We start from the raw sequence: 9,760 nt of genomic DNA on the forward strand, positions 1-9,760 counted from the left end.
TTCCCCCTCCCACCCTCACTTTTACTGTTTACTGTAGCTGTTCATACTGCACGAGTATAATCAGCAATGACGTTTTGATCTTAAACAAAGACAATGAGATTCATTCCCCTTAAATAAGTTTTCAACATCAAACCTTATGGTTACAAAAATGTTCATCTTTCCTTCTCAACTGTCTAAATATTTCCCATTAAAAATCATTACAAACATCTTGAGTGTCCTGTGCTCCAAGGGCTTCAGCTTGGTCATCGTGTGTGCACTCTTTGAGAGAGAGCTCCACGTCTGTCTCCGCTAGAAGTTCTTTCCTTAGTGCTGCCTCGCCTCGTGGTCTCTGCTTCTTCACGGCTATCGCCATGGGGCTGTGGCTGTGCCTCCGATGCCCATTGACAGTCATCAAACTGTTTGCTCTTTTCTGGCTTTCTGCTTGGTATTTTCTTTCCTTGATCCTTGATTTTATTCACTTCCTCGTGCTGGTTTTGTTCAGCTAGAGATGTATTCAGCACTTGGGTGATCACAGACTCCCTCAGCCACCAGACACATAGTCTTAAACTTGCTGTACAATGTTGTGGACTTTGTTTTCCAGTGGCGGAATCATCTCTGTGTGGTTCTGTTGCATCGTGACCTAAAGTCAAGCAAATTCACCCAGGGCCTCAATACATCTGTTCACGTCAAGATGATTAATTCGGAGCAAAATTTTAATTTCAGTGGGTATCCTTTGAAGCCGAGAATCCCCTGAGGTTTCTTTGCTTCTTCTCCACTCTCTTAACTTTGGGCTTCTTTCCTTCCTCTTTATTCTGTTGCTCATCTCCGTTTGCTCCCCTGGCTTACGTTCCCTCTCTGTTGCTCCCATCTGGTGCTGCCAGTTCAGCACGTTCCTCCGAGGAACAGTGGGAACGCTCTGCCCACCTTGCTCTTTTCACCTAGGTGACCATCCCTTCTTCAGAAACAGAGCAGCTCCTGCTACTGGTGGGTGATTTTTTCCACTTTGATTCTACTTCATTCTCCCCTTCTTGTTAGTCTGGCTCTTTTCTTGTTTTTCCTACTTTTGGCCCTCTTTCTTCTTTTTCAGTTTTTTTTTGGTGGGGGCAGAGTTGTTGTTGTTTTGTTTTTTTTTACCCACATGTCTGTTATCCAACTTTTATTCAATGTCCAAATTCCACATGCAAATGAGGCAATTGAAAATACCATGACTTGGGCCAGGCGTACCTTAGTCCTCAGAGTAACATCTTTGCTTTTCAACACCTTAAAGAGGTCCTGTGCAGCAGATTCGTCCCATGCAAGATGTCATTTGATCTCTCTTTTTTCCCCCTAATCACTTTATTTACTGACTGTGACAGTTTTTCTGTGTGTGACATGGCACAAAAAATAAGAAGATATGGGTGGAGTGTAGCCTGTTAATCAGGTCGCAGCTTGATGACCTCATTGGTAGGTGCCATGAGACAAATGGCTCTTTAGAAACTGCTCTCTCTCTTTCTTTCTCTCTCTCTCTCTCTCTCTCTCTGCATCACCTTCTGCTGAAAAGCCATGTAGAGCCACACTGAGAACTGAGTGAGCCCAGCAATGCAGCCACCAACATTGGATCCACCAGACTTTGCTCCCACCAGCCTGTGATCTCCCTACATTCTGCATCATTGCTGTGGCTGCGTGAGTCTGAAGAGGGACTTCTGGGCTAGTACTGGACTTATGAATTTGATCTGGACTAGGCTGGGATGTTTGCTCGATATACAATTACTTCTTGATATAAAGCTCTCTCTTACACATATATGAGTGTCTCTGGACTTTGTTTCTTCAGTCAACCAGCCTAACACAGGAGATAATACAGATATCAGGTGCTTTTTAAGTTGTTTTTCCTCTTGCACTTTTTTTCTTACTTTTCTCTTCAGTTCCCACTTCACTCTCTGAAGGGCAAAGCTGTTTTACCATTTTGGCTCTGCTTCTTGGTTTTAGAAGTTACCTTCTGTAGCTGCAAGCCATCCTCTTTTAGATGAATGGGACTCGACTGCTGTTATCCCTCCTCCAGTCTCCTCAGTTTCTACTTGTTTTTCTGCCGTTATCTTTCTCCCTCTTCTGGCAGCTTTCAGAATAGTTATATCAATTGCTTTAGTCACAAAATCATTCCTGGCTTTTGCCTCCTACCCCAAAATTAAACACTAGATTCCTTTTCTTCAGCTTCAACATTAGAGGACAAATTAGATTGCTTCTTGTGGCCCAGTGACTTGAAAATTTTCACTTTGGGGTTATCTTTTTCCTAGAAACCTTCATTAAAATCTTTTCATTTGTTTGACTTGCCATATTTTTCCTTATTTTCAGAGTAAGGAAATACATCTTTTGGTCCTAAAAAAGCATTCTCATGAGTTCCAAAAAAGAAAATGGGTGGTTTCTTTGCAGGTGGCTTTACACTTCCATCATGAACTTCACCTACTGGAGCTGGCCAACGAAGTTATCCTTTGATCTTGGCGAAAACTAGGCCTCTGGGTTTGAAATCGTGAGTCAGGTTTCTTGTTTTAATTAATCATTCAACTGGGAGCTCTTACAGATGTTGTGACTATTCATAATTCAATTAGAGCAACAACAACAACAAAAAAGAACCAGCATAATTGTACCATTGCTGCCACCATCCGTTTCAAAAAGTTTTCTTTCTTTGTGAATTCCTTGATATCAGCTCCCTTTTATCCCCTCCCACCCCTGCCTATCACCCAGAAACCCTTATTGTTATGTTATATATTAATATAATTGTTGTTTTCCATGTCTTACACCTTCCCATATATTTGTTTACCTACAGTACTGTTATTCGTTCCCCTAAAGTGGTATTATACTGTCATCACTACTGTCAGCTACTCCTTACCTACCCCCCACCCCTGTCCTTTCTTCCCATATCTTCAAGGAACCATTGATTCCGTTACTGTTTCTAAAGGGTTATCTAACTTGGCTTTCATTCATCAAAGGATCCCAATTGTACAAATGAACATACTCATGTCTCACAAGAATAATGAGGTAAAACAGGAACCATAATAGCGAGGGGAGGAAATATTAAAGAACTAGAGGACAGCTATATATTTCATCAGTGCTACACAGCACCTTGGACTTAACATCCCTTCTGTGTGGCCGGAGCCCAGCAAGCAGGCAAGTCAGGTGAGGTGGGGTTCAGTGGGAGGAAGGGATGCCCCTGGGCATCCCAAGCACCTTGTGCTGCATTGCTTCCCACTGTGGCCTATGGAGCAGTGGTACCCAGTCACAGCTAAGTTCAAGAAATTAAATGATCCAGGATATTGATCAAATCTGATGCCCAAGAAACTTTTTGAAGTTTAAAAAAATAAAGGTGACACTTTGATAACTAAGAGGCACTTGACCCAACCCATGGTCTTTCCTTCTGTGCATGTGTGAGAGCTGGACACAGAATAAGGAAGAGTGATGACGGATATATGCAATGGGACTGTGGTATTGATGAAAAAACACTGAATATATTGTGGACTGCCAGAAGAACACATGAATCAATCTTCAAGCAATGGAATAAGAACGCCACTTGGAAGTGAGAATGATGGGGCTCCAGCTTACTTATGTTGAACATATCACCAGGGAAGACCCACCAGTAGAAAAAGACATCATGGTTTCTAAAGTAGGTCAACCAAACGAAGGAAAGCCATCATAGCCCCAATAACGGACTGAATCCCCAAAGCTCATGGAGATGGAAGAACATCCGGCCATGCTGCTGTCTCTTACTCACAAAGTCGACATGACTGCCACAACTTGGACCAGCCATCTGTGGCAAGGCCCAAGCTGTCAGAGCATCATCAAGAGCCCCTTCTGGGTTCATAACCAGCTCAGTGTAACTGGCATCACTATGCAGGAGATAGAACAAGGTTCCATCAGCGATCAGGTGATCTAATCAAGTAAGGCAAACCTATGCAACAGTAACAACCAATGGCCCTTAACTCCGTGACTTAAGCAGTGAGGTTTATCTCTGGCCTAGGCTCCATGTCCAAATTTTGCCCATAGGAATCTGCTCACCATGTTCACTCACAGACCTAGGATCAAGAGCAAGCCTCGCCCTCCTCAGCTGAGCCAGGATGTACAGCCTTCACACTCCCACAGTAGAGGAAAAAGATTAGATGTGCATTGTGCTGGCTCATCTCTGTTGCAGCACAAGTTTGACACCCCCACTTTACCCCCCAACCTGTGGACCAGCACCTTATTGCCATTGTGGGCAAATGTGGGAACAGGTAAGAGTTCAGTGAGCCCACCACCCTAACAGATCACGGTCACTCACTCTATTGTGCTCCTCAGTGTCCACCCTTCACCATGGTCTGGTGTGAGTGATGTCTGCCAGCCACAGCTCCTCAAAGACTGCCCTCACTCCCACAGTGGCCCCAGTAGGCTTGCCTTGGGCAGAACTGGCACACTGCTTACCCCTTGTGGCCATTGTGTGTCACCGCATGCAAGTAGGCAGCCTGGCTCCGTGTGAGGTTAGTGGTCCAACAACTCACTGTCACCGAGGAGAGTCAAGTCAGAGTGACCCTATTCGACAGGGTAGAATTTCCCCTTGGTTTTCCAAGACTGTAAATCTTTACAGGAGTCAAAAGAGTCATTTTAGACATGGCCGGCCCCACTGTGAGACATGATGCCCCTCACTGAAACATAGCCCTACAGGGGACAGCACTGGACACACAGTGTAGGAATTGCACCTGATCTGATCCCACCACACCAAGGCGAGGGGCTAGGGGGGTGTAACAGAACATCAAGGGAATGGAGTGGCGAGGTCCCCGGAAAATGCTGAAGGTGGACTCTGGGGCCAAGGCGTAGTGCCCCAACAGACTGGACTGGAAAATACTCCTAAAGGCCAACAAACAATCCTTGAACTAACTACAAGCTTTTCTTTATTGTTCTGTTGTATTTTGTTTTGTCATTGTTTTGTTGTATATTGTTGCTTGGTTTTGCTCTGTCTTGTTTTTGTGCATGTTATTATCTCCGCAGGTCTGTCTTATTAAGATAGGCTGGATGAACAATCTGGAGGTGAAAACAACTGGACTGACAGTTCTGGGGGGATATGGGAGAGAGGAAGGTGGGGGGAAAGGTAGTGGTGTTAACAAACCCAGGGACAAGGGAACAACAAATGATCCAAAGCGGTGGTGAAGAGGATGTGGGAGGCCTGGTAGGGCATGATCAAGGGTAATGTAACCAAGAGGAATTGCTGAAACCCTCGTGGGAACTGAGCATGATAGTGGGACAGGAGGAAAGTCAAAGGAAATAGAGGAAAGAGCTAGGAGGAAAAGAGCATTTATAGAGGCCCAGATAAATACATGTACATATGCAAATATACTTATAAATGAGAATGGGAAGTAGATCTATGTGCATATATTTATAGGTTTAGTATTAAGGTAGCAGATGGACATTGGGACTCCAATCAAGTACTCCCTCAATGCAAGAATACTCTCTTCTATTAAATTGGCATTCTATGACGCTCACCTTCCAGACACAACTGCTGAAGACAAAGCGGGTGAATAAGAAAATGTGGTGAAGAAAGCTGATGGTGCCTGAAGTCTGGGGTCTTAAAGGCTTGAAGGTAAACAAGCGGCCATCTAGCTCAGAAGCAAGAAAGCCCACATGGAAGAAGCACACCAGCCTGTGTGATCACGAGGTGTCAAAGGGATCAGGTATCAGGCATCAAAGAACAAATAGTCATATCATTGTGTGCTCACCTCCATGATAAGATCGCTGAAGACAAATGGGTGCATAAGCAAATGTGGCAAAGAAAGCTGATGGTGCCCGGCTATCAAAAGATACAGCGTCTGGGGTCTTAAAGGCTTGAAGGTAAACAATTAGCCATCTAGCTCAGAAGCAACAAAGCCCCCAGGGAAGAAGCATGCTAGCCTGTGTGATCACGAGGTGTTGAAAGGATGAGGTATCAGGCATCAAAGGACAAAATATATCATTGTGAATGAGGGGATGTGCGAGTGGGGACCCAAAGCCCATCTGTAGGCAACTGGACATCCCCTTACAGAAGGGTCGCGGGAAGAGACGAGCCTGTCAGCGTGCGATGTAGCAACAATGAAGCATACAACTTTCTTCTAGTTCCTAAATGATTCCTTCACCCCTTCTTCCCCCACCCCATCATGATCCCAATTCTACCTGGCAAGTCTGGCTAGACTAGAGGATGTATACTGGTACAGATAGGAACTGGAAACAGGGAATTCAGGATGGATGATCCCTTCAGGACTTGGTGTGAGTGGCGATACGGGGAGGGTAGAGGAAGAATGGGTTGGAAAGGGGGAATCGACTACAGGGATCTACATGTGACCTCCTCCTTGGGGAATGGACAACAGAAAAGTGGATGAAGGGAAACATGGGACAGGGCAAGATATGACAAAATAATAATTCATAAATTATCAAGGGTTCATGAGGGACGGGGGAGTGGGGAAAATGAGGAACTGATGCCAGGGGCTTAAGTAGAGAGCAAATGTTTTGAGAATGATGAGGACAATGAATGTACAAATGTGCTTTACACAATTGAGGTACGTATGGATTGTGATGAGTTGTATGAGCCCCTAATAAAATGATATTTTAAAGTCATTTTTGCAGAAAATCACTCAGGGAAGCTTTAGAGAAAGGGGAACCCTGCAATCAGAAGTGTTTGGGGAATAAATGTTGATGTATAATATGTGCTTTAGAAGCAATGGCTTCACATGATAGTTATGCTTAAGAACGTGTTCTATGGTTTTGTAGCAATATAGTCTGTCTTACCCTCTTAGAAATCCATTTTCATGAAATTACAGAACAGAAATCTCAAGAAATAGAGAGTTGTGCATAGCTGCTGAGGACTTGAGGAAGAGGGAGGTAAGAGAAGTGATAGCTAAAGGGTATGGGTTTCTCCTTGAGGTAATGAAAATGTTCTGAAAATGATGATAGTGATATACAGCCTGTTAAAATGTAAACTCTTGAGAATAGAGTTCACAAAAGTTAGAAAAATACAAAGTTTAAAAGGCGTAGGAAAGGAGAAATGGAACTAGGAAACACAAGCAAGATGTTGAATAAATGATTGCACATTGAGGGGACTGCAATGAATAAGATGAAAGAATGTGTATGAATTGTTTAATGTAAAACAGATGATTTGTTATGTATACTTTCACCAAGTTCACAATAAAATGTTTTAAAAAAATAGGCCTTTGAGGATAAGAACAGGAGAGAATGCAGCAGAAAAAATACCCAAAAAATCCCCCCCAAAACTTACTGTCATTGAGTCAATTCTGACTCCAGCAACCTTATAGGACTGGGTAGAATTGCCCTTGTTGTTTTCCAAGACTCTAACTCTATCTGGGAGTAGAAAACCTCATTGATCTCTCTTGGGGCATCTGGTGGTTTCCAACTACTGACCTTGAATGTAGACGTTTAACCACGACACCACCACCATGGCTCCAATGCCACAAAAGAAGTCAACAACATTTTGGAAGATGGAAATGTGGTGAAGGAGTGGGAATTCATGCTTCCAAGGAAGCTATCAGACAACAAACTGAAAGCCAACTCCCACCACAAAATCCCCAAAGGTGAGCAACCTAATGACAGCCGATTTTAAAACATTTGAAAGTTGCATTGTTATAAGCAGGATTCTCTGATATTTTTATATTTGTATTTTTAAAACATTTTAAATGACTGTTTCAAAATGTCGGTACTCTGCAACATTTTATAACATCTTGGGAATGGTTACCATTCTTCTACTATGTTAAGCGCATCCAAGTATTTTTACTGGGACAGCACATTATAAAGATGTTTTAATGATGACACTGTAAATTTCTTTCTTTGGGCAGTGGTGGTTGCAGCTGAGAGATTCAAATTCAGAAATATGAAACATTATCCCATTCATCAACTTCTACATGCATAATCCAGTTATTATTCCAACAGCATTAACATAAACTCAATGCCCTCTAAGCAAAAGCCTTCCTCCATTATCCATGATAACAACTGGTCAACTTTGGTTTCTTTTTCTTTTTTTAGTACTTTTCTTGATATCAAATTCACATGTCATACACTTCCATAGCTTTGTCATTTTAAAAAAAGAGTTGTATATACATCATCACAATTAGGAGAAAGAGTTGTTGCTTAGGGGGGTTATTTTAGACAGGGTTCTCTAGGGAAACAAAACTAGGAAATTTATGATTATATATATATTTATATATACAACATAAGAAATAAACTGCTAATTAGTCTATAGAGCAGTACAAATGGCTCAGAGCAACTTAATTCTGTGAAACAGCTAATACACTGCCAGTCCTTCAAGTCTTGAGGGCCGCTGGGTGCAAGTCAAGGAAGCAGACAGCTAAGTCCTCTGTTCAGCAATTCAGGCAACCCGGCCACAGGCAGCAAACACCAAGGCAGGTCACCAACAGTCAGCCAGATGACAGGGCCCAACAGTCTCAGCTCAAGCGATGAACTGAATCTCCTGGCCCAAATGGGCCAATCCAGGTATAACCCCCACCTAAGTTTACCACTCCTTCCTAGCCAGAAGCTCAAAACTCTGAGCATATACCATGGACAACCCAGTCCCTACCATGAAGAGGTATGGACCCAAATCTTTGGGGTACTGGGCAATGACATCTCTAGCTGCTTCCTGCTGGCAAACGGGGTGAAGTGGGGCTTTGGGTTCACCCCCTTCTGTTGGAAGGAGTGTAAAACTCAAGTGGGGCTTTGGGTTCACACTCTTCTGTTGGAAGGAGTGTAAAACTCTTCTTGATATGACTAAATCATTGCATTGTATGGTATGTGGATGAAGTTCTAATAAAACTTTAAACAAAGATAAAGACTTCCAGCCGTAGAAACCTTATGGGGCCATTCTATTCTGTCCTCTATTGGGTCATATGGGTTGGAATTTACTTGATTAGAATGGATTCGTTTATCTTTTTGGGGGTATAGTACCTCAGTTTGTCTGTAAAATGGGGATGTTAACATGTTGCTATAAAAATGCTTATTAAAATACCTGAAGAATTATAAGCACTCTATGCATTTATTAATAAACAAAAACCAAACACCCACCCACCACCCAAAGAAATTCTATTGACAATGAGGGTTCCCCCCAGATGGACAGACATTCTTATCAGAGCTACTGCTTCACTGTCAGTCCTGTGGCATCAATGCCATCTCCCAGACCAAGAAGGTTCATTGCATAGAGACCTCGGAGTGCAGAGGACAAGCTTCACTCCTGGCTCTTGCTGGCAGTGAGAAACCCCTACTTTCCTGTGAGATGACTCCTTTTATATGAAGCAGGAAGGAAATCACAATGAATCTCATTTAACAAGCACTCCCAATGTAATCTCAACAGTAGCACACAGATGGGGTGACTGAAAGTAGCATCTCCCTTCTCGTTCTCTTGTCTCCAAATGTCCTTATAAGGTTCTGGAAGACCAGAATAACGAGCTCTACACAGAGACTTGACAGAAAGATGTCCACAGAGAGAGAATCCATAGGGACCTCACAATGGCAGACAAGAAACCTCTCCGAGAGACCTACCACAGAAACCCAACTGAGAATCAAAAGACCCCCCACACAGAATTCTCATCTCAGACACATCTCCAACTGAAACTTCTCACAAACAGTCCTCCTACAGAGGACTGTTTTAGAGTTACCTCATAGAGAAACCCCATATAGAAATCTGTCACCAGGAGATGCCCCACAAAGAGACCTTCCAAAGAATTATCACACACAGATCTGAACATCTCTCAGGGAACTCACACAGAGACTAAAAGAAACCTCAAAGATCTCCAACAGAGACTTCCCT

The 9,760-nt window shown here is 43.1% G+C and overlaps 2 pseudogenes; both read right to left on the reverse strand.

Annotated features, from left to right (window-relative positions):
• Positions 1 to 242: 242 nt before the first annotated feature.
• Positions 243 to 1,352, reverse strand: LOC142457149 (PC4 and SFRS1-interacting protein pseudogene; annotated as a pseudogene).
• Positions 1,353 to 1,416: 64 nt separating this feature from the next.
• Positions 1,417 to 3,732, reverse strand: LOC142457150 (PC4 and SFRS1-interacting protein pseudogene; annotated as a pseudogene).
• Between the last annotated feature and the right edge of the window lie 6,028 nt (positions 3,733 to 9,760).

This window comes from Tenrec ecaudatus, chromosome 9 (assembly GCF_050624435.1).
Source record: "Tenrec ecaudatus isolate mTenEca1 chromosome 9, mTenEca1.hap1, whole genome shotgun sequence".
Taxonomy (NCBI): domain Eukaryota; kingdom Metazoa; phylum Chordata; class Mammalia; order Afrosoricida; family Tenrecidae; genus Tenrec; species Tenrec ecaudatus.